Raw genomic sequence first — 27,545 nt, 5'->3', positions numbered from 1 at the left:
CCAAGGTCAAGATGCAGGAAGATTCACTGTCTGTTGAGAGCCTTCTTCCTGGTTCATTGTTGGCCAACTTCTAGCTGTGTCCCCCATGGGTAAAGGGGAAAGACAGTTCTCGGGAGCCTCTTATGTGGGCATTAATCCTATTCATGAGGACTCTGTATTCCTGATCTAATCTTCTTCCAAAGGCCTCACCCTGTATACTATCACATCAGTGATTAGGTTTTACATATGAACTTGGGGAGTGGGGGAACATTCAGACCATGTCAAACCCTGATGGAACACATTCTATTATTTTTTATTATGACCCCTCTATCTTGAGAAGTCTGACTTCTTACAAGTGAAACATATTTAAAATTATTAAATAAGACAACCATTCCATTTTATTCAACATTTTTATAGTCTTTCTGTTTTTCTTAGTTTACTCTGAGTTTTCTAAATGTAAAGAGATTTTATGGACTTCTTGGAACCACCACTGCAGGATTCTGATGAGTTTTAGTCACTGTAAAACATAAATTTGGAAACGAGACCAAAAAGAGAAAGTGTTTATTTTTTAGGTAACTGTCTTTCATTAGGGAAAATATGAGATGTGGTTCTAAGGTTGTAAGCACATGCACACACAAACACAATAATTCATACGTTAACACTTAAAGACTTAAAAGTTGTACAAGGATGAATCATATCCCAGTGTTCCATATAGCTGTTTCCAAAGAAGAAATACCAAAATAAGGGCCAAGGGTGTCAGAGAAAGCAGAGATCACTTTTGTGGGGGGACCTGTAGGATGGCGACCACCGCTGGCCTAAAATGGCGGAAGGATGGGAGAAACCTAACCTGTAAAAGTAACTACTCCCCCAGAAACAGGTGACGCGCCAACCGCTTGTGCTTCATTAAGCAATCTGTAATGGAGTCCTTCCCCTAGCAACTGCTGAGCTTTTGGCCCCTAAAACACCCATAGGTGGAATGCCTGGAAAGTCCCGGGGTGTATACACCAGATGCGTGGGTGGAGGGTGTATGCAGGATAATCAGAGTGCTTTCAGTGTGTGGGGGTTGCTGCAACGGGAAAGAAAGAGAGCTCTCCACTGCAAACCCCGGTGCGATTGTTTCCCGACCAATAAAGAAGCTTGTGCTTGAGTTGGTGTCCTTGTTCCTGCTGGCCGGCGGCCCTGAGACACCGACAACTTTCTTTTATCAAATAAATCTTGATGAAAGATCACATTTTGACTGTAATTTAAAATTTTTAGGAATTCAAATATAAATATAAAACATATAGCTACTAAGTTTAAAAAGATTGACCACACTGCTCACTATATTATGATGTGAGGACTCTAAAGGATCAGAGCAGTCTGATTCTCCATTAGCTAAATTTGAAGAAAGAAGTAGCTTATTTGAAGAATCTTCGTGTTCTATAAGCACTATCATGAGAAATATAATGTCCTACATTAAAGGATGAGAGGTAATTCTTGATTTTTATTTGACAATCTCTATGCCCATATAGAAACGGAATTCAGTATACTAAATTAGGAAAGGTTAAAAATCTATTGACTGAATAATTTATTAGGGGGTTGTAGGATAATATTTAGAAATAAATTTATCCTACATCAAGCACACAAAGTAAATTCAGTGTGAGTTTAAAATGACATGCTTTTCTTCCATAGGCTTAAGAGGCTTGGACCCCCCTGGGTTACTCGCAGAGTTAGGCTTTTTTTGGAATTGTAAAATTCCTTAGGCCTTTTCCCCGTAGCAGTACACCCCGTGAAGCCTGACATCCAAGGGCATGCTGCCCTTCCTCAGAGATACGGGCCAGAGGGTTGACGTATGTTAACAACATATTTTCAGAGGTCTATAGGTGCTCTGCCCTGAAGGAAGGACACAGTCGTTACTTCATACTGAGTAAACTGAGTGAATGCTTGAAGATATTCTTCTATTAACTCTGTTCCCCTATAGCTGCTTTCGTCTTTGTGCCCTGCTAGGAAAACTGGTCACTGTTTAGAGGAAGGGATTTACTACACTAGTGGTTACATTGATATGATAAATATTTCCTTTCAAGTTAAAATTCAGCTAATAGATAATGGATTAGGTGTGTACGTGACTGGAAGAGTATAAAACTTAAACTTGGAATAAAGAACTTTGCTATATGCCATCCCACAGTGTATAGTCTGTTTCTTGACTTAATAATTACAGGAGCGAGTTTACACCTACAGCAAAGCTGTTGCTCATTCACGTCTCGGGACATGCAACAGGGGTTAATAGCAACATTTTATTATTGTCATTTGTGGAAACAAGGTAAAATGTGGGCTTGTTGTTCAAATTGTGCAACAAATTTAAGACTGGAGGAAAACAAACTACCCATATGTAAAAAGAAAAAAGTATATATTACTTGTGCTAAATATTCTGCTCATACTGTTTATTTTGAGCATTAGAGAAATAATAGAATACTTCAGCAGTATTTCAAGCCATAGCCAGGAGATGTGTTTTCTGATGATATTAAAAAGTGACTCAGGGATGCAAATCATATTTTCCCTTTCACCCAGCTGTACGCAAACCAATGGCCACAATAGACAAATATTTGCTTAAAAATAATTTCTTGTAAACAGTGGTTATTTATTAATGTTTATTTATTTATTTATTTATTTATTTATTTATTTATTTTGAGACAGAGTATCACTGGGTAGCCCTCAGTAGAGTGCTGTGATGTCACAGCTCACAGCAACCTCCAACTCTCGGGCTTAAGCAATTCTCTTGCCTCAGCCTCCCAAGTAGCTTGGACTACAGGCGCCTGCAATGATGGCCAGCTGTTTTTAGAGATGAGGTCTGGTTCAGGCTGGTCTCCAACTGTGAGTTCAGGCAATCCATTACCTCAGCCTCCCAAAGGGCTAGGATTACAGGCAACAGTGGTAATTTAAATTCAACCAAGAGGAGTAATTTTTTTTTTTAATTTACCAAGGTAACCTATTTTTAAATTTCATTTAATAATAAACTTGACATTTACCCATAATTTATCTTATACTATCCTAAATTAGAAGAGAAATATTTTTTGTAACAATAATTATACACTTTTTATTAAAAATGATGTTATTTGAATATAACTGTAATAGTACAGTAGTATAAATACGTGTAACAGCAATAAATTGCATGGAGCTCCATTCATATTCAAACTGACTTTGATTGCTTATAATTAATTAGAGACAACGTTTAGAGTTTAGCTTGCCAATTACTTGGCAGAAGGAAAAGCTGAAGCTCACAGTAAACATGTTCTGGCAACAATCTTTTTGGGATTCCTTTTTTTAGACTTCATTAATTGTTACTACCAGATTGTTTTAGCTGACAAGATTTCATAATTTATTGCATATAAGATCTACAATTGTATGTGCATCATTTTTCTTATGTTGAAAATCACATGTATCCCAGTGCCATCTGTGTGGTTGCTGGTAAAAGGATGATTCCGTTGTTAACAAGCCTAAGTGTCCTCACATAAGTGTCATTTTCATGTAATATTTTTAAATAAAATCACTTCAGTGTAATTTGTCATTTTTTTCTGATCATTTCTTTTATTTCTACTAAATTAATTTTTATTTCATATTATATCTAATTAATTAAAAATAAGAAACGAGTTTCAAAATGAATTTGGAATATAATTTTGATGTATCTATGAGATTATTTTAATTCATCCCATTTCTTTGAGCCAAGGGAATTAATTCGAATTATAATATTAACAATATTTGATAGAACATTTATTCCTGGAAATGAAAATGTTGAACAGAATGAGAAACAACTAATTGATTGAACTAAAATTAAGGGGAGACAAAGGAGAAATAGACTAAGTCTGAGGGAAATAATTCATGATACTACTCTAGTTCTTTTCTATTTTCCTTAGTATTTTGTTTAAGAAATAGATTTTGTAAAGTGAGTTTCTTAAGTAAAAAACTTTCTCAAATTTTTTCAAACATAAATTTTATGAGCTTAAATAGCCTTAGATACAACATAGGGCTTAATAATGTCCATATATTAGACTCATGAACAGAGAAGCCTGTAAATATAAATATAGTCCTCTAAAACACACATCTGATAGAGGTGCTGAGGGTAAAGATGTTTTGTCAATTTCCCTTATACTATTTCACTTCACTCCCAGTTAATTTAGTCCTAGGTTGTCTTTCTTATGTTAATTGGTACAATTAATCCTGATATACTATCATTACATCCTTGATGCCACTTACTTGATAAAAATACCTGAGGTTGACCAATAGCACTTATATTGGAAACCACCATTTGTTTTCCCTACCAATGAGTTATACAGAGAATGATAATGTTGTTCTAAGTTTTTTAATTTTTGTACTGTTTTATCTATTATGGAGGAATTATCATCCATATCAATCAACTCTGCAATACCTCTACTATTAGAAACACTAGCTCATAAATAGTATTGCTTCATTTTTCTTCAAATAATGACTGAACATAAATTGAGGAATTGGACAAAGTAGATGGACAGGGTTATATAAACATTAAGCTACATTTTTGTGAATTAGAAAAAAAACACTTCTTAAAATAAAAGCAAAAGTTGATATAATTTTACTTTTCAATAATTACAAGTATAATCACTAACACTCTATATATTATGCTATTCTAAGTAGTAAATTTACCATAATAGAAAATTATAATATTAATCAAATCCATTAATAGTAAATTTATTAGAAAGTCATAATTTGCTATAAAGCCAGTCCATACTTTATGTTTATGAATATTAATTTTTATGACTATTTGTTCTATTTTTCATTATTCATAAAAATGATCACTATTATTTACAGTTTATTTTATTTTATTTTTTTGAGAAGGTCTCAATCTGTTGCCCTGGCTAGACAGCCGTGGCATCATAGCTCATAGCAACTTCCAAATCTTGGGCTCAGGAGATCCTCTTGTCTCAGTTTTTTTTTATTTTTAATAGAGACAGGGTCTTGCTTATCCTCAGGCTGTTCTCAAAACCCTGAGCTCAAGTAATCCACTCAGAGTTTTAGGATTACAGGCATGAGCCACAGCGCCCAGGCTATTATTTACATTTTAAATGACATTATAGAACTTAAGTTGTTTTTAAACAATATTAATTTAAAATTTACATTATCTTCTTGCTACTGACATCAGTGAAAAAGATATATTCTAAAATTGACAAAAATGCATTCCATAAATCATTACATAAAATACATTGCAATGCTTCAATCACAATAATATTAGATTTGGGGGAAATAAACTCAATGTTTTTAGCTTCTTGTACACTGATGCTTTGTCAACATCACATCACTCATTATGTTACTCAATCAGCTTCAACCTTAAAAGTTTTTACATGGTTGCTGTAGATAACAATTATTACAGTTTTTAAAAATTGCAAAAGTCATATAGAACCACAGTCCTCATCTCCCAATCCTGTTTAGAACTGGGCCACATGGCATCACTGCCTGAGCTCTGCCTCCTGTCCCTGAAAAACTTGTCTTGCATAAAATCAGTCCCTGGTGCCAAAAAATTTCTGGTCTGTGGCCTATTAGGAAATGGGCTGCACAGCAGGAGATGTGCAGCAGGACAGTGATGCAAATTTCATCTGTATTAAAACAGCTTCTATTACTTGCACCATCACCTGAGCTCCACCTCTTGACCCATCTTTTCTCATTCTGTGGAAAAGTTGCCTTCCAACTGTATGACTTTATAAAGTATTCACTCTATAATACTATGAAATTTAAGGTTGCCTTCATTAAAAATATATATTTCCACATAGCCATTATACACTACTCATTTAGAACCTTGATACTCTCTTACTTTTGCAAAATTGCCTTTAAAGATGTTGTTGATTCATGTAATACGGGACCAAAATGGTGTTGAAATACTGTTTTCAATCATATAAGGACTGATAATAGATGAAGAAAAATAAAGATTACCACACATTCTTTGTTATTATCCTTATGGAAAGATGGGGTTTTTCTTTTCTCCTATACTAATGGTGTTCTGGTCTTTGATTGTTTTAAGCAATAGAATTCTAGGAACTCAACATTTTACTTTTAGTTCTGGTCCTTGCTCTTACTGGACTTTGACCTCCTCCTTTCTCTTTCTTGAAATGCTTGCTCTTCAGATTCCTTTCATGACTGTATTGCCAAGTGAGAAGCACAAGTCACCTGTGTAAGGGATTCAATTGAGAGCCCCAGCTAAGCCCAGCCACTTAGCATAAACTGCTGGCCTCATGAGTTGAGTCATCTTGGAATTGAATTCCCTAGCACTGGAAGAACTACCTTGATGGTACCATTGAGGAAGAATATAACCCTGTCCAACTGACAAAATTTATAAAATAAATAAACTTTCTTTTAAGCAATAATGTTCCATTTTCATTTTAATAGATTCATGGGTATTTAAAAAAATCTTTTAATTTTCTTTGAAATTTATTAATTATGTTTGACATAGAAAATTTTTTTCTATAAGAAACTGATGTAATGTTAGTTCTAAGATATTTTGAATTCTTTCATTTCATCTAACACTATCCTTTCCCTACCTCCACCAAACTATGGCTTTCGATAATATAAATACTATAATTTTATTCCTAACACCCTCTCCATTCTTTTTTCTTGTCCTGATAATTATTTTAAATTTTTATTATGTTTGGGAATAAATAATGTATAAACTTATTATTCAATTTTTGACTTTAAATGTAAAAAACAGCATTACACCACCATATCCTACATTTTAGGAGCAGTTAACTTTTGTACTATCAAAACTTTCGTATCACAAAATGTACATTTGTTATGATTCATTACATAGGAATCTCTAATAAGGTCTTTAAAATACTATTTGTCTTTTACTGGGAAATAAATATTAACCATTAATTTATGATTCATGTCATGGTAAAGATAGTTGTACACTTAATTGAAAACTTATCCACATCCTTTGACACTTTAAAGACTGTCGATGACAATAAATATTTCACAAACATTGAATTTAGGTAAAAGACTAATAAATAGAACTTTTTAAAAGAATCGCAAATACTCACCTATCAATACACCAGCTAAAAATACAGGATTTCATCTAGCATGTTTTTACATCAGTTACTGTTCCTTTACATCAACTAGAAATAGTTCCTCCTTTGTAAGTCAATGCAGTAGAATAATATACGGAACAATATACGTGCCTTTCAGCTGAGAGAAAACTATTATAAAGTATTGACTGTGTTAGAATAAGGCATTATACCACTGTTTTCTGGAAATTTATTGTATCTATATTAATCACTCATCTTTATAGTCATAATTAAGATATGCATTAGATAAATAGTTGTAAAACATAGAGGATACAATGTTATTATACAGCACACAACTTGTATAACAATGCACCATCACTCTGGAAGGAGGCCAGGGATGAAAATTGGATCATCGATGTTAGGTAAAGAAATGGAATGTGCTATACTTATTTAATTCCAAATAGGCTAGAGAAGAGAATATTTGAGATGAATTTATTTGAAGCAAACATTTTCCCTCAAAATAATTCTTAGTAGATAGAAGAAAGCAATACAAGATTTTGATATGGTAAAGGGATTCTGATAGTTTCATTAGAAAATAATAGTATTAAATAGCAGAGTTTCAATTCAGAAGTAGACAACTCTTAGCTATAAAATAGAACAGGTGACCTGATAGTAAAAATTTGGTGAAATTGTATAAACTTGGGCTTAAAATTAAGATTGATCTTGATGATAAGAGAAGGGCCAGGCTTGCAAGTATCATGTTGCTTCAGTTTTATGGTAAAAAATAACTTGGAGAATTAGAGATTCAGGTAATAATAATCAAATAAATGTGATATATCATCCATCTACTAGGTGTAATATATATTTGTGTTTAATTCCAAATACACAGAATCAATCTGTTAAACATTTGATGCTGTGTGCTTCACACAGGAATTCAGTAAGCGATTTCCAATTAGTAGTCATGTTCTTCAAATAAATTTTCTTTTTTTCCCCTTCACTTTACCATGAGCGAGAAGAGATCAAATATGGTAAACAGTTTAATTCCTAATTGATCCTAATAAGAAGTTCAGATTCTATTTTAAGTACAAGGCAAAACCATCACAAGGTTTTGAGCAGAGGAATGGAATGACGTGACTTCTGTTTTGCATGACAAACTGCGTTTTAACCAATGAATGCAAAACTAGGAAGGGCTTAGGAGAGAAATGATCACATATGGAACTAGGAGAGTAAACTACATAAAGAAGGAAAGTGGACTAGAAAAACATTTTGGAACAACAGGCATGTTTTTTATGATTTTATGTATAGAATTAAAAGAAAAAGAGACATCAAAACAGAGTACACTATTTTTAACATAAGCCCAAAGATGTAGGGTGGTACCCTTTACATAGAAAGGAAGGAGCAATCTAAGAAAAGATTTTATGGGGATATGGAGACAAAAGTAATAGTTTAATTGTTCATACATTATATTGGAAGTGTTTGCAAAGTATTCAAATGGACAATCATAAATTCAACAATTAATTTAACTGAAACAGACACTGCTAAATGCCACAAATTCCAATAAGAAGATGAAGTTAGAACTTTAAATGATTTACTAAGGCCAATAGTAGGCTACCGTGGGGGGATAGTGCCACCAAAGACTGTACATACAGAGTGCTCACATCCTCTTAGAGGTTTTTCTTCAAAAATCTCCTGGAACACCTGCAGGGACAGACAACAACCTCCCTCCCTCCTCCTGGCTGAATGAGAAAGGAGAACAGCAGCCATTACAGAAATCCTACATCTTATCTCTTAGCTGGAATCAAAGCCTAATCCACAGTGGGACTGCATTAGTCAAGGTTCTCCAGAGAAACAGAATCAGCCAAAGATTCTATATCGTATACACATATAGTTAGATATATAGCTGTCATATGATAACTACATGGAATTGATTCACATGATTGAAATTGGAGCCTGAGAAATTCCAAGATCTATAGATCTATAGTTTGGAAATTGTATACCCAGAAAAACCAATTGAGTAGTTCCAGTCTGGTCCAAAGGCCAGAGAACCAGGAGCGTGGATGGTGTAAATTCCAGTCCTAAAGCAAATAAGCTTAAGACCCCCAAAGAGCTTCAATTTTAGTTCTAGTTAAAAGACAAGTAAAGACTGACGACCCATTTCAAACCTTCAGGCAGGAAGAGTACGCTCTTACTCCTGGGTGAGTCAGGCTTTGGTTCTGTTCAGTCCTTTGCCCGATTAGATGAGGACTACCTACTTTAGTGAGGGAAATCTGTTTTACTCCAGTTTACCAATTCAAACATCAATACTACCCCAAAGCACCCTCAGAGACAGACCCATAATAATTTTTGACAATCTGCCTGGGAACTCTGAGATCCCGTCTAAAGCAAGGATGGTTGTAATATATTCTGTATTTATAGAATACATAAAATTAAAATGCATATATAGCAATAACACAAAGAATAGGAGGGAGCGATTAAAAATATACTGCCAAAAGATCCTTCACAAGAATATTTTAACTACAATATATTTTTACCTGGAAATATATTATATGGAACTAGGAGAGTAAACTAAATAAAGAAGGAAATTGGACTAGACATATATATCTATAAAAAATATTTATTTTGGTTATATATCCAAGATGGCTTTTTTTATTTACTTCTTGGAATTGATCCATGTTTTGTAAAGTCTTTAACCATACAACCTCCTCAACACTTTATATCACATCAACATCTTCCTTTTATTAAGTTTTTTTTAATGCGTAACATTCTGAAGATAGTTTTTATAAACATAAAAATGTTAAAGCAAATAAATTGGGTGTTAAAATAAAATCTTGTTATCTATGTTATCTATATAAAATATAGTAAATTAAGCAATGTTTAATACATTATTATTTTCTAGAACTTCAAAAGCATATACATCCATCAAATACTGTAAGTTTAAGTTTACTTTATGTCACTGATATTACTTTGGCATTTCTTTGTGCTTGTTTCTAAATGTTATTTTTACATTAAGAAATGTTGCCCTTTGGAAAAATAGAATAAATGCACTAGAAAGGCAGTGAAATGATCAAATTCACAACATAAACTCTGCATCTCCTCCCAATCACTTTGAAAAGATAGAAGATTTTTAACTTCCTCAATGTTTAAAATTGTCTATCTTCAAAATTGCAACAGGTGAAGAGGAACCTCTAAGGAGAAATTAGTAGGAATATTTAATATGGCTTGGAAATAGACTTATTTACTCCATTTTGTCATTGGCACCTGTGTTTATATGACTTAATCTTTTTTTAAAGTTTCCAAAAATAAAACAATATTTATCAGTCAACATCTAGAAAATTATCAATATACCAGAACATTTTAAAATCATTTTATGTAATATTTTAAATTGCTAAACTGATTCAGTAGCAGGAGTGCTCAATTATAACAATATTTATTAGTAACTTATTATAGTTAATATTTCTAACCACATATTTTCTATGGTTATTTAACACCTGACTTACTATATTTTTCAATATGATGGCTCGAATACTCTCTATATGAATGGTTTTCCTGGCTTTCCATGCTGTTTATTAGTGAATGTCGTATTTAATATAAAGTTATGCCACAGATGTGACCTACATAAAGGAAATCTCTAGAGAAATCTAAGTTCTTAGTGCTTGTTTTTTTAATTTGATTAATTCTGATGGTATTCCTAGAGGCACAAAGAGATGAATGAGGTGATGTGATATACTGTAGTTCACTTCCCATATTGAATATTATAACAGGAGTTTATCATCTGGGCAAAAGATACCAGATAAAATAATTATGGTAAACACAGCAGTAGTGGGTGAAACACATCTCACATATTGCCATGCAGATGCTGGTTTTCTCCCTTTCTAATTCAAAATTAGCATCCAGTTTAAAACTCTCATACACATGGCAAGTTTTCTTGGCATCATAGGTATTTAATAAATTGAATAATAATCAAAACTTTTTTCAGTTACTGCTAGTGTTACTGAGTCAAACTGACTCCATTTGCCCATGTGTAACAGAAACCCAAACCCTGAATCATCGAGTCTTTGTAGAGAAAAAGTTAATTGCAAAGCAGCCAAAGAAGGAGACAGAAGTCTGGTTTAAATGTCTCCAGGGACTGGGAACTACACAGGTTTTATAGAGGAAGATAATAAGCACGATTTGATTGGATTACACGAGGAGGTAATGCCAGGAGGCATGATCTAACTGCCTCTTGTCATGAGGTGATTGGGCTTGATCTGATTGGATCATGCATCACTCCAGTGGCATCCCCATCTTCACTCTATCCCTTTTGATTGGTGTGCACTCTTAAGTTCTGCCCATGGTTGAAAGAATGTGTTTATCTGAGCATGCTCTGTTTATGTAACTTGCAACCTGGCAGCGGGGGTGGGGGTGGGGGGTGGGGGGTGGGGGTGAGGTTATGGCAGCTGAAAAACAACTTACCATTACATTACACAAAGTTGAATCAGATTGAGCTGGTCCTATAATTACACTAGTTTTTAAAATTATAGGTAAAACACATTTAATCAGGAGACAAAGCTTTATGAGTACAAAGTCTTTGGAACTTTGTTTAGACTCAGTGTAGGTTAGACGTTAAAACATACAAAAATTATTTTATGCTGCACTATTTATAATATGACTACAGCTATTAAAAACTGAACTTTAAATCTTATTTTAATTAATTTATATTTAAATATAAATAGCCCCTGTGGCTGGTGGATCATGTGTTGAACAGCATCAATTCATATGAAGTGCACAGCTGTAGCGCTATTGTACCTAAGACACAGCGCATGTTGTGTTGTTTCTGTTATTTAACTTAATACTACCAAATCTTGATAAACTTTATTGAAAACTGGTTAACAAATATAAATTGACCACATTTAGATTATGAGAAGACAATATTTAGTCATCTAGAAATGTATTCTATTCACGGTGTGTCTTCAGTCTAGATCTACATTGAAGGAGGAAATGAAGATGAAAAAAATCGATGTTGCACTTTTAGTGCCTCACAAATATAAGACAGGCAAGTAATTTAATCACATTAAATATGTAGTGTTATCCTATATTGCCCTCAAGTGTTTAGTCTACTAACATGTGCATCTTGATTTTGGTATATATTAACATAGGACAAAAAGTGCTGAGTTTATATATTTTATGTTTATTATATTTATTAATTTATTTCTATACTCCAATTTTCAGAGAAATATTAAATGACTTATTTTATTAGGAAATATGTTTTGAAATTAAAATACACTTATCAAAACATGAAAACTAAATTTCTCTACTTAAAAGCTGTCATAGTTCAAATTTATTTCCATTCAGCTGAACATATAGTGAAGGCAGAAGACTGCAGAATAGGCAAAATCTGGTAAGCTGAAATACACAGACTTATGAGAGAATATGTAATAAAAATATGTCATCAATTCTCTATAAACAGCTTTTATTATATGAATGATGCTATTATGTTTAAGCTTGTATAAATAGACCATAGTTAAATTAAATTGAAGACCACAAATAAAGAAAGTTACCAACTTTTTGTATTAAAGAGCAAGGTTTTTTATTTAATTGAAATGTAATTTAGGCAAATATCTGTCATAATAAATGTTCCTTACCTTATTTTCCCTTACTATCTGAGCTAAAACTATTGAGACATAGTTTCTCACATATATATATAGAAACATTTTTCTGATATTCTTAAATTTACTTTTAATGTTATACCATTACCATCTTCTATGTCAAGAACAGGGAATCTGAAACCATCTAACATTTTCTTCATAATATTTCATATATATTATAAAATTAGAAAACAAATAATCTCTGTACATCTATTTAAAGAAAAGTTAAGACACTTTTTCCTCCCATTTTAATAAACACAAAATGGCTTTGTAAACACCTAATCCAAATTTCTGTGTATTACCATATATTCCTTAAAGAGTTCTAATGAAGAAGGAACAATAAAAACAGCATGATATTGGCTCAAAAATAGAGACATAGACATGTGGAACATAATAGAAAACAAAGAGATGTAACCAGTCTCTACTTGCCATCTGGTCTTTGATAAACCAAACAAAAGCATATACTGGGGAAAAGAATCCCTATTCAACAAATAGTGCTGGCAAAACTGGATAACCACATGTAAAAGACTGAAATTGGACACACAGCTTTCACTCCTTACAAAAACTTGACTTAAGATGAATAAGAGACTTAAATCTAAGGCAGGAAATGATACAAATTCTTAGAAGAAAGTTTTGGGGAAACTCTTGATGATGTTGGACTGGGGAAAGATTTTATGACGAAGACTTCAGCGGCCATCACAACAACAACAAAAATTAACAAATAGGACTTAATTAAAGTGAAAAACTACTGCACAGCTAAGGATACAACAAGTAAAGCAGAAAGACAACCTTCAGAATGGGACAAGATATTTGCAGGGTATCAATCTGAGAAAAGGTTGATAACGAGAATCTACAGAGAGCTCACATTAATAAACAAAAAAAGAGTAAACGATCCAATCTACCTCTGCGCAAGAAATATGAACAGAAGCTTCTCTGATGAAGAGAGACAAATAGCTAACAAACATTTGAAAAAACGCTCATTGTCCCTGATTGTCAGAGAAATACAAATCAAAACCACCCCTTTACCTAACCCCTGTCAGAATAGTCCACATCACAGTCTCAAAATGCAGATGCTGGCATGGATGTGGAGAGAGGGGAGCACTTTTATATTGCTGGTGGTACTCCAAATTATTAATACAACCTTTTCCAAAGGATTTATGGAGAATCCTCAAAGAACTCAAACTAGACCTCCCATTTGATCCTGCAATTCTATTACTAGGCATCTACCCAGAAGATAAAAAATCATGTTATCATAAGGATACTTGTACTATACTGTTTATCACAGTTCGATTTCCAATCTTCAAAAAGTGGAAATAATCTAAACGCTCACCAACCCAGAATGGATTAAGAAGCTGTGGTATATGTACACCACGGAATACTATTCAGTCACTTAAAAAAATGGAGATTTTACATCTTTTGTATTAACCTTGATGGAAGTGGAACACATTTTGCTTAGTAAAGCATCACAAGAATGGAAAAGCAAGAATCCAATGCACTCAATTCTAATATGAAGGCAGTAGATGCCCTAATACATGCTGAGGGGTAGGGGAATGAGGCAGCGGGGAGAGGGGAGGAGGGAGGCAGATGTGGGTCACAGTATATGGCACAACTCTTGGGGGTGGGACACAATTACAAGAAGGACTTTACCTAACAAATGCAATCAGTGTAACATAAGTCTTTGTACCCAATGAATCACCCTCCTAAAAAAACAAGGAACAATCGTCTTTTAGTGTACTAGTTTACTGTCTTTTGTGCCTTAGGGAAGCAAAATAGTGCCCTGAAGAAGTACATGACAATGGTTCTTAACCATAGGCCAGTCCCAATTAAGAACTAAAGGAGGCCAAATTTTGTGTACAAATTTACATTATGTAAAAATATGTTGGACATTTAGGTTGATTCCATACCTTTAAAATTTTGAATTGTGTCATGATAAATATTCAAGCGCAGACTTTTTTTTTTCCTGATGTCTTTTTCTTTGGATAGACACCTAGTCTTGAGATTATTAGATGAAATTGTCAGTATACTTCTAGTTCTTGAAGAATGTCCACAGTGATTTCCATATATGTTGTTTCTACATTCCAACTAAGAGTGTTTCAGTGTTCACTTTTCACCTCATCTTCACCAACATCTATAGTTTTGTGACATTTCAATAATGACTATTCTGAAAGGATAAGATTGTATGTTTATTGTGGTTTAATTTCAATTTCCCTACTGATTAGTGATGTTGACCATATTTTCATATGTTTAGTGATCACTTGTCTATTTTCTTAAAAAAATTATTCCCATAAAAATAGCAATATCATACTTCATAGAGGCAGATAAAACAATTCTAAGCATCATATGCAAAGAAGAGTTTCAATAGCAAAAAAAAAAAAAAAAAAAAAAACAAACTCAAGGGAAAAGAATAAATCTGAAGGCATTACGTTCCCTGATTTCAAATTGTACTACAAGGCTATAGTAGCCAAAATAGCCTGGTACTGGTACAAATGTAGACACATTGACCAATGGAATAGAATAGAGAAGCCAGAAATAAAGTCATAAAGCCGGTTGACCAATCAACTGATCTCTGATAAAGCACATAAAACCAATCCCTGAGGAAAGAACACCCTCAGTACACGCTGCTGAGAAAATTAGATAGTCACCAGCAGATGAATAAAACAAATCCACTTCTCATACCATACACAAAAATTAACAGAAAATGGATTACAGACTTAAATAAATGCCTGAAACACTAAAAATTCTGGGAAAAAAACATGGGAAAACCTCTTCCAGGTATTGGCGTAGGCAAGAATTTATGACTAACCCCTGAAGAACAAATATAGCAACAACAAAAATAAATAGGTCATAATTAAACTAAAAAGCTTCTGCACTGTGAATGAAATGAAAGAGTCAACAGGCAAACTTCAAAATGAGAGGAAATACTCAAACTGTACATTGACAAAGAACTAACATCCAGAATCTACAGAGAAGTCAAACAAGTCATTAAGAGAAGAACCCCATGAAAATGTAGGCTAGAGATACATGTTATTTTTATAAAAATACATACATTTATTTTATTCACTAACCTCCTCCAATCAACATTTATTCTTACAGAAATTTTTTGTAAATCTCTTAAATACTTATGACTTTCCTCCATTCTTCCCCTTTTATCTCTAATTTTATTTTTCTTTTATACTTTGTTTAAAACTTTGAATGGCTGTATGAGATGTGAAATGATTCTTCAAACTCAATGTAAAAATACAAGTATGTTGCTTTAAATTATAAGTAGTAATTAAATTGTGATAATTGAGCAATATTCCAATAGCATAAATTTAGCTTTCTTTAACATTTCTCTGTCCACATTTCTTGTTGTCAAGTTTTTTTTTTTTTTTTTCATTGTTGGCCAGGGCCGGGCTTGAATCTGCCACCCCAGGATATGGGGCTAGTGCCCCACTCCCCGAGCCACGGGCTCCACCCTTATTGTGAAGTTTTTCATTTCTATTCAAGTGACAAAATATTTAGAAGGTTTTGAGCAAATTGAAAAAAATTTTTAGATGTTATTATTTGCTTATTTGTCTTCTATATGATGACATCAACAACTTCCATGGATATTAATAAAGCTAATGTTTCTCTCTCTATTCACTTCAACATTCCATTCACCTATAATCTGCAATTTAAATGTCAGACTTCAGGCTGAGAAAAACTCAGCCTATTTTTAGGTAAGATTGCACTAAATGGCAAGACTTTATTGCCACCATTGTTTTCAGATACCCAAATTATGCTTTGCCAAGAAACCTAGCGTATTATGTTCTCAGGATGGACTCTCTCTCTCTAAACAAATTCATAGTAAATAACCATGTAAGTTAGAGTTGCCATTTTTTTCTTTATGGGTTGAAACTGTATTACAAATAACCATATAAATCAAATATAAACAGAACACCTTCCTATTTTCAGGGTTCCTATGACATAGATTAGCTTGTGCTATCAAAAGTGTTTCACAAAACTTTTAAAATTGGGCAAAGGAAAAAGAATGATCATCTTCAGTGATTATTCATTCTCATCCAGGTAATCAGTAAAGAAGTATCTGTGATTATTCTGTACATGTTCTCTTTTTTCTTGACAATACTTTATCATCATTTTTATTTTTTGCAGTCAAGTCCTTTCTGGACCTGCCTCTTTTTCGGTACATTAGAGATTAGGAAAGCACATGCATGCACACACTGTCACAGACTACATGGTTGGGATTTTCAATTTTATTAGTATAGTTTAGTTAATATGTTGTGCAGGTGATACTCTTGAATAGATTTAGTCTAGGTATATTCTATTTCCAGCTCACTGAGATGCCATCCTAGTGCCCTGGTAATAAGGAAGTGTTTGACTTTTTTTCCCTGTACATGTTAGAAGAAAATTGTTTTGGTTTCAGCTAAAAATTGTAGTTTCCACCATTATGTTTTCTTTGTTCTACTTCTTAGGAATAACTGTATTTTCATTTTGTTGAATATCTTAGTTTTGCATTTGATGTGTTAAGCAGAATCCATGCAAACACTATCATATTCTGTATTTTTTCCTATAGAGGTGATAGATTGAAATTTGTGGTTTTTCTCATATTTAGCATAACTATTTAATAATGTTAACTTAATATAGCTTTCTTGCTTTTCTATTTTTCTCCTGGTTAAGAGTCCCTTCCTATTTTTTTAAAAAAATACTTTATTACTACTTCAAAACTGCTTTAGTTGATGACTACAGTGACCTTAACTATTCCCTAATTTACCACAATATGTATACCATCTGAGTCCAATTTCTTCTGGAAATTTATTGGCTTTTAACATAGCGTGCATCATTTCTTAACCTAACATACACTTTTCGTAGTCAAATAATAACACTTTTTTAATGACTACGAATTAGTCACCTGATCAGAAACAGGAGTCACATGCTACATTTCTATATGAATAGTAAAGCTAGGAACAGTTTTTGAACAGTTATACTTGGTGAGACCCAAACAGTGTGACATAAAACAATGAAGCAAGATCAATCTTAAGATGAATGACCTGAACATGGACTTCCATGTTTTTTAAATTTTTTAAATTTAAATTGTGTTATCAGAAAATGCTAATTCTTGTTTAGGACTACAAGAATACATAGCTTTCAGAATTTTTATTTTTTCCTTTGAAAAAAATAATTTGTGAGTACAGGGCTTGACTCCAGTAAAACTTCTGTCAGTTTCTCAGTTAATCAAATAACATGTATTTTACAATGAATGCCACAGGCCTTCTAAACCCAAACTTTACCTTACTGCCTTTGTAAGTACTTACCATTCACTTAGATGTAAAGGGGATGCATAATATCAAAGTAACACACTAGAGTTAAACATTTCCAAAACTTCTGAAAAAACAGTAAAACTACTATTAGTAAAAAGTAAACTACTTTGTTTTTTCTACTTTATCTTTCTTTCTCTTTCTCTGAATCTGGTAACTGTCTTTTCCATTTGTTACACTCTTACTTAAAAGAATAAGAAAATAAATCTGGTAATTAATATACATCAATTTATTCTATTCCCTGCTTACAGCACTACCTTATTCCAATTTCTATAAAGTTTATTATATAAAACATGCAGATTTGGAAATATATATTTTACAGTCTACATTTATTTGATTGCAAAAATGGAAACATTAAAATATTAAGATATTTAGAACAAAATATGCATAGATAAAAACTTTACTTGTGTGTTTCTCCATCCTTACAAGTTGATCAGGTATATGGATGGCACTTTAAATAATGTGTTAAATTTAAATAATATGTTAAATAGAAAAGAAAATCATGGGAAATGGGAAAGCCTTTCCATTAAGGGTTTCAGATATAAAATGTTCTATTCAGTCACACTAAAATGAGCGATTTTTTGTTTAACTCAAAGAGCTAGAGAGTAATTAAAGGTAATTGGCATGTTATTATTCTTAAAAGGTTCACTTTTCTGTTCTAAGAATACCAGGGAACAATTGAATAGATAAAAAGCAAACCATACATTGCCAAATAGATCTTTTCTATAATAATACATCTCTCAAGACAAAAGATATTTTCAGAACCATAAAAAATAAGGGCAGTGTATTTGCCTGACTGGCCTTGTATCCTTCCTGACCACAGTGAAGTTGTCAGGCTCTTAAACTCACAGTGTTATAAAGTATCTTAAGGGGGTAGGAGAAAATCAACAGTGAATACAATTAACTCGATGGAAGCCAGTTGGCAGAGTTTAACTCGATGGAAGCCAGTTAGCAGAATTTAACATTAGATGTAGAAACTACTTAATACATAAAATTAAAAGTTGAAAAAATACTTTAAGAATTATTGGTGGCAGAGTGATGCTGTTAACATTATTGGTCCAGTCTGGCAAGCCTTCTTCTTGCCCTTTTCCATTTGTTACACTCTCCTGATCAACCCAAATCATGGATATATTTTTCCAGAATCATATCAGTGCAAACCCTCATTTAGAAGTCCTTTATTTACTAATCTATTCCCTAGTGAATTCTTTTGTACAGAGTTTTTTTTTGTTTGTTTGTTTGTTTTTTGTTTTTGGTTGCAGCCATCATTGTTGTTTGGCGGGCCCAGGCTGGATTCAAACCCTCCAACACAGGTGTATGTGGCTGGTGCCTTAGCCATTTGAGCCACAGGTGTCGAGCCAGTACAGAGTTTTATTCCACCTAAAACCAATATAGTGGCTCCCTCTTCCCCTCTCCAATTTAATTTCTCAGACGAAATAAGATTTCCTCAGAGGCTTGATCTAATACAATCCGACTCTAATTCAAATGTAACCCCCAACCCTAATTAATCTCTCCAAAATAACGTGTACTTAAGCTTTATAAATTTACCATATTGTTTAAAGATATGTTTATTTGTGTGTTTTCGACTTCCACTGTGAAGGTAAAGATTGTGTTCTTTTGTTTGTTTGTTATTTTATTTGAAGCAAGGTTTCACTCTATCACCCGGGATAGAGTGCCCTGGCATCATCATGGATCACAGCACCCTCAGACTAACTCTTGGGTTCAAGTACTCCTCTTGCCTTAGAGTCCCAAGTAGTTGGGACTACAGACATGTGCCACTGTGTCCAACTAGTTTTTGTTTCTGTTTTTATAGTAGAAAACTATTGCTCAGGCTGGCCTTGAACTCCTGAACTGAGGCGATGCTCCTAGCCTCCCAGAATGCCACGAATATAGGTGTGAGCCACCACACCTGGCCTTTGCTCTTTATTTTTTATTTTAGATTTACCTTTTTTAAAATACTTTTAATTATTATGCACATAATAATTGCACATATTTATGCTGTACCTGTACTATTTCAATACAGACATACAATATTTAATGATCAAATCATCAAATTATGGTAATTGATATATCCTCCACCTCAGTACATTTTCCATTTATATCAGAAACATTGCAATGCCATTCTTCTAATTGTTTTAAAATATCATTTTTATAAGCCATAAATATTGCTTGAAAGAACTAGTCTAAAGGACTCAATATTAAATTATATTGATTGAAAAACTGTTTCATAAGTGGATATTTCAAATTTAGTTGTAATCTTGATAAGGACAATAGTTATAGTTATTGTAATAGTTATTATAATTATTTGGACCATAGTATGTGACATATTGTAATAGTTATTATAATTATTTGGACCATAGTATGTGACATAGTCATAAGGATGCACTTTTTTAATGTTTTAGGATTGTGTTGAAGTTCAGTATGGAAACTGAAACCAAGTTTATTATTTCAAATATTGCTTAAATCAAAGACCGTATATAGATATCAGATAATTAAAAAAATAATTTGTACCAAACGTTGCAAATATTTGAAAAATCTTTCCAAATTTGTTTTCTTTTCATATCATTCAAAAATATCAAACTCAAAAAGTAAATAATATGAGGATTTTTAATGATTGGATTAAAACTTCCCCCTTCCATAATTCAACAAGAGATTACAAAGTAATTCAGATGCAATTGACAAAACTAAGAAATAAAAAACCATTCATAAGTTACTAAGGCTCATGAATTTGAGCCTTTCTAAATCCACCTATAGAATAAAAGGACTTTCATTCTTCCTCCCTCTTTGCCCTCTGTCTTTCTCCATTTGTCATCTTTTTCTAATATAAGGCTTGATTGTTGGGATCAAAGTTAAAAAAGAAGGAGAGAAATGAAAAATAAACATTATCTATATGTGGGGAGGGGGAAGATAATCTTAATGTATTATTCTGGATGCATTCTGCCACCACCTTAATCTTAAATTGTGCAGTTGTTTTTTCAATTCAGTGACAAATTTCAGCATCTCTCTTTTGTAATTTTGGCACATGATTTTCACTGACTATGCCCCCTCCCATCTCTCACTCTGCCTCTCCTACCCTATCCCTCTTCATTATGTTAGCTTCCTAGACTGCCACACTAAATAAACACAAACTAGGTAATTTAACCCAGTTTGAGAGTCTGGGAGTTCTAAATCCTAAATCCAGCGGGGACACACTGGTACTGAGGTCCCTGGGGAGTACCTAGCTCTGCTGGCTGTTGTCAGGCTTTTTCTCACGGCTGCCCCACCCCAGTCTCGGCTCCATGATCCCATCGCCTTCCCCGTGTGTCTATTCTTCCTTTGCCTCACTCTTAGAAGAATACAGATGGTGGCAAAAAATGTATACATGCTTTAAGAAAGGAAAAAATACTGTAATAAAATTGTAATATTTAAGTCATGTTCGACCCTACAATTATAACAGATACAATATACAAGGTAACAAACATTATCAGTATATATTATTATAATTTTAATACTGTTTTTCCTTTCTTAAAATGTATATGCATTTTTTGACACCCTCTGTATTTGTCATTGAATTAAAGGCTCAAGGAATAGCTAGTATAATCCTCAAAATTCTTAACTTAATCATAGGTTTTGCCACATAAAGTATTATGCACTGTTTAGCACTAAGGTATACTCACCAATTTGAGAATTAGCACATGGGATATCTTTTAGGGACAACTATTTAGCCCACTACACTCAATGAGTTTTCATCTCCTGAGACAGAGGCAGAGTCAGATCAAAAACTTCACAGTCCGGCCAGGCACGGTGGCTCATGCCTATAATCCTAGCACTTTGGGAGGTTAAGGAGGGTGGATCCCCTGAGCTCACGAGTTCGAGACCATTCTGAGTCAGAGTAAGACCTCATCTTTAAAAGTAGCTGGGCATTGCGGGGAACACCTGTATCCAGCTACTTGAGAGGCTGAGGCAAGAGAATCACTTAAGCCCAAGAGTTGGAGGTTGCTGTGAGCTGCGAGGCCACAGCACTCTATGAAGGGTAACAAAGTGAAACTCTGCCTCAAAAAAACAAAACAAACAAACAAAAAATAAAAACAAAACCTTTACATCTCCTAGCCATTCACTCAAGGATGAACACACTATAAAAGGAGCGCCTCTTGTAATTTTAAGGTCAGTAAAAAACAGGACAAAAATGGAAGCAACTGATTTTTTTTGTGATTGTTACAGTTTTTTTTATGTAATAAGTATGCATTATTATATTTGCTACTTTTTTCCCATCTAAGGCAATTGCATTATTTAAATTCCTCACCACCTTCAGTTGTATAGCCTACGAACTGAAAAAGCAGCAATGAGCAGGTAAGTATTAAAGCTGGTGCTGGGAGATTAATTTTTAGATTCCACAGTATGTCCTATGTGCCAGTGAGTTGCCCATTGAAAATACAAGATCTTGGAGAAAGACTTGACAGCATATACTCTAGAGTTAGACACTATGCTCTTGGTTGATGTGATAAAATCACAATCAAATAAATGACTTTTTCTTATAAATGAAACTGAAACAGATTTAAGTAAATAGGGCAGGGGAAGTGGTTTTTTCTAACATCTCCCATCTGGAGAGATACTAGTACCCCAAAATTCAATATTTTTACTCTTAGATTTTCCTGAAATGTATCAGATTAAATTTAAAAAATTCACAGAAGTTTTGTTATCAAATAATCATGATATAATAATATGTTTATTTATTCTTATCATAATATTCATTCAGACTCTTCCAGTTGCTAGGTAGTAATTAAGAGCTGCAGGGCGGTGCCTGTGGCTCAAGGAGTAGGGCGCCGGTCCCATATGCCGGAGATGGGGAGTTCAAACCCAGCCCCGGCCAAAAAAAAAACACACACACACACAAAAAAGAGCTGCATGTATTTTGCTCATGGAAGCTTCAATTTTATTAAGCAGATAATATTATAGCTATTAGGTAGATGAATAAACTGAGGCACACAATAGTATAATATTTTCAGAAACCTCAAGAGCACATATAAAATACAAGTAGTCCCCAGGTTATAAACAAGATAGGATCTATAGGTTTGTTCTTAAATTGACTTTGTGTGTAAGTTACTAGCAGGTACATTTATCAAGTACCTGCAATAGTCTCCATTCATAAGACAGAGTTGTACATAACTAGGATGTTTGCAATTCAGGGACTGTCGTGAGGGCTGCAGTGACTGAGCCGAGATATCATCCCAGGCATTTTGCTTTCAGTAGTGGCACTCTTAACTACCAAGTTTTAATACCTCTATATGAAGAAAGAGTTTGCAGGGGTGAGATTCAGAAGCTGAAGAGATAAGGCACTTATGCCAATAACTATCAAGAAAAGATATTTTTACTCAGACAGGCTTTTCTGCAACCAATAATTAAGTTGTAAAGTTTGTTTGTAAAGTGACTCTCAATTTAATTTTGATTTTGAAAACAAATTATTTGACCTAGTCCAAATCTTCTGAAAACATGTTAAATAGGTTAAATATTGCCAAGAAAATTACAACTTTGGAATTTATCCATGATTATGGATCTATAGCCAAGGATCATGTCCAATAACAACTCCTCCATAAAGGTTTGATATTGAAGTCACCATGTTGATAGTTAAGAAAAAGGATTTATTCACATATATTTACAGTGAATTGTACATATATGCAGAGTCCGATTTAATGAGTGCAGTTTTTCTTCCCACATAGCAATTCCCACAATCAAGATGTTATCTGTCATACCCCAAAGTTTACTCTAGATTAGCTTAGATCCTCCATTCCAGTCCCCACATTCCCCGTCTTTCAAACAGCACTAGTTTACTCTATATCATTACGCACTAGTTTACCCTTTTTAGAATTTTATGTAAATAGAATTATATAATTTGTGCTCTTTTGATCTGGCATCCATTAATTAGTATGTTTATTTAGGTTTATCAACACCATGGCATGTTTCCAAGTTTTCTTTCTTTTACTTCCGTCTAGTATTTCAAACTATCGATATATCACAGCTGGCATATTCATTCATTTATTAGTGAATATTTGGTTATATCTTGTTTTAAGGTATTAAAAAAAAACTGTGCTCTTTTCCTGAGTTTTGCATATTATTAATGTTGTGGAAGATCTTGCCATGTGTTTCATTTGCATCTATGGGCCTTCTTCAGGGAAGTATTTATTCACATCATTTGTTCAGTTTTTAATAAAATTGTTATTTATTACTGATTTTGGGGAGTTCTCATATTTTCTAAGCACAAGTCCTTTTTCAGACATATATTTTGCAAACATTTTCAATTTAGGTGTGTTCGAGGTTTCTATTCTCTTCTGAGCATCTTTTGAGGAAAGGTGCTTTGAATTTTTATGAATTTCAGCTGTCAATTTTTTCCTTTAAGACACATAGGTATGTGATCATGTCCTAGAAGTTTATACTAAATTGAGAATGAATATGTTTCTCCTGTGTTTTCTTCTGCACATACTTTTTTTTTTTTTTTAGTTTTATGTTTTAAATTTAGATCTATGATCTGTTCTAAACTAGTTTTGGTTTTATGAGGTACAGAGTAAAGTTCTACTTTTTGCACATAGGTATCTAATTGTTCCAGCAGCTTTTATCAAAAGATTATCCATTCAATTGCCTTTATATTTTTATAGAATATAAATTTACCAAACATAAGTAGATATGTTTCTGCATTCTCTGTTCTATTCCATTGACCTTTTTGTCTATATTATCTTTCAATACAATCCTTTTGCTTTAAAAAAGAAAGAAATATTAGTTTTGTACATTGCCTTTGTTCTACCTTGCTGATTCACTTGTAGTTGATATATTTTCTTTTCCAATTTGGAACTCTTTTATATTTCAATCACTTTGTTACCATTTCCACTGCTCTTCTTTCTTCCTTGTAGATACAGATTTCCTTTCCTTTCCTCTTTTTTTTTTTTTTTTTTTAAAGACAGCTTCACTTAGTTGCCCTCAGTACAGTGCATGACATCATAGCTCACAGCAACCTCAAACTCTTGGGCTCAACTGATTCTCTTGCCTCACCCTCCCGCCAGAGTCTCGCTCTTGTTCAGGCTGGTCTCAAACTCCTGAGTTCAAGAAATCTACCTGCCTTGGCGTCTTTTCATATTATTTTACTTCTTTCTGAAGTATTTTAACATTTCTTGTAGATTAAGAGAATGCTCAAAAAATAACTTTTTATTATCTCATCTTGAAAGACAATATCTGCAAGTTTAGACGCTGTGACTTTAGTATTCAGGTGCTTTAGTACAGCATCTTTTTTAGCACTTTAAAGATGTTTCTCCATTGTCATCTAATTTGCTTCTTTTCCAGTGAAAATTCTGCCAGCCTCATTATCTTTCTTTGTGCAAACTATGTTTTAGAAACCTGTGCCAACCAGCTTTTTGTCATTAATTGCTTTTAGAATTTTTTCTTTACTAGTAAAATTACTAGTTTTGAGTAATTTTATTTAGATGTATTTGTGTTTGGACTCCATTGATTTTTCTTGCATGTGTGGCTTCATTATTTTTATCAGATAGAATAAAAGTTTGGCTATCATTTCCTCAAATATATTTTGCATTCTTCTTCTTCAGAAATTCCTATTATCTGTATGTTAGGCTGCCTGAAGATGTTCCATGCTTCACAAATGCTCCATTCACCTTTTAAAAATTCATTTTTCTCTGTTTAATTTCTAATTATTTCTATTGTTATGTCTTACAGTTTATTAATCTTTTCTTCTGTATATTATATTCTAACATTGAGCCAACTAAGTATATTTTCCTACTTTCACATTTTTGTTTTCATTTCTAAAAGTTCTATTTGAGACTTTTTATGTGTTCATATCTTTTAAGTAAGTTAAATAAATATTTTAATGCTCTTAAATACTAAATCTAATCTCTGTCGATTTTAGCCAGATTTTGTTGAATCACTTTTCTCCTTATGTATTGTATCTTCCAGGCACTAGACATGATGGATAATGTTTTGTTTTGTTCCAAACATCATTAATTTTACATTGTTGGATGCTGGATTATTTTAATGCTATAAACATTCTTGAGGTTTCTTCTGGGATAAATTGAAGTTACTTGGCAATTGACAGTTTTTAATCTTCCTTTTGAGATTCTTTCTTTCTTTCTTTCTTTCTTTCTTTCTTTCTTTCTTTCTTTCTTTCTTTCTTTTCTTTCTTTTTTCTTTTCTTTTCTTTCTTTCTTTCTTTTTTTTTTTTGTTGTGTTTTTTGAGACAGAGTCCCACCCTATGCCCTGAGCAGAGTGCAATGGCATCATAGCTCACTGCAACCTAAGACTGGGGCTGTGGGCATCTGGCTGCCTTAACCTCCAGAAGATGCTGGGATTACAGGTGCTTGCTGCAGTGCCCAGCTAGGTTTTCATTTTTTAGGAGACGTATGTCTCACTCTGGCTCAGGCAAGTCTCAAACTCCTGAGCTCAAGCAATTCTCCTTCCTCAGCCTCCCACAGTCCTGGGATTACAAGCATGAGACACTGTGCCCCACTTTTTTTGAGATTTTTCAAGCAGTGCTTGAACTACACTCAATTGATAACTGATTATTCTCCATCAATGAGTCAAGAATTTTCCCTGTATTCTGCAGATTGTTTTAAGACTATTTGGGCTCTCTGGGGTAGCTAATAGATACAGGAACTACCCCTTATTCTGTCATAATGCTGTGTACTGTCATGATAATACTGGAAATTCTTTTTCCAGTTTTGGATAGTTTCATCACAAAAATTGGCTTATCAGTACTATACTAATATTTTAGAGAAAACTCATAGAGGTCTCCAGAGTTCTGTCTCTGTAGATTTCTCCTCTACTTACTGTTTTCTTTCAATTCTAAACACTTTGGTCTCCCTTGACTCTCAGCTCTGTCTCTTAAATCCAGGGAGTGGTCAAGTTCTGTTGAGAATTCCTCTTTCTGCACTAAGATTTCAAAATCCCCTAAAAGCAGTAAGGTATAACAAATCTACAATTTAGCTGATATAGCTCATATTTCAGACATTAGCATCCTTCTTTTTTCATTTCTTATATATTTAGTTTTGTGTGTCTGTTTTCAGAGCCTAGAAAGATAAATGTAGTTCCAATTTTCCATGTTGGCCAGGAGTGGAAATCTATGTTGTCTGTTTATAATTGTCCCTTTTGCTATGGAGCTTATTATTTTATCTCAGAAAAGAAAAAAAATATTTTATTTGGGTACTTTACCATAAAATGCCATAATAAAATGTTAGAATCACCAATTCATCACCAATTCACCTCATTTGATTAATGTTGTGGACAAGCCCCAAACTACACTGTGAGTTCTTTCCAAGTGACTGGCAGAGATGGGGGGGAAATGAAGAGTCAAGACCTAAGAAGGAAGTTTAAAGAAGCTGGGCCAGGAGACTTTCCACCTCCAAGAGTGAGGACAAGAAGAAAGCCCCTTACTCTGGGCAAGCTCCATTTTTACTACACACATCAGTGTTTTAATCATCAATCTAACAGGGGAAGGCTAAACTCTTATGTCATAGTTCTCGCTGGGCTTGCATTGCTAACCAAACCATTTCTGTAACTAAGTACCTTAATTGGACTGATTTACTTCTTTCTTTTATTATTCTAAATTATTTATGATCTTAACATGAACAGAGCATGGGACAGGGAACACAGTCCAGAAGCAGGATGTCAAAGAAGACCCT

This window comes from Nycticebus coucang, chromosome 1, assembly GCF_027406575.1.
Source record: "Nycticebus coucang isolate mNycCou1 chromosome 1, mNycCou1.pri, whole genome shotgun sequence".
Classification (NCBI taxonomy): Eukaryota; Metazoa; Chordata; class Mammalia; order Primates; family Lorisidae; genus Nycticebus; species Nycticebus coucang.
Note: the sequence above shows the minus strand (reverse complement) of the source record.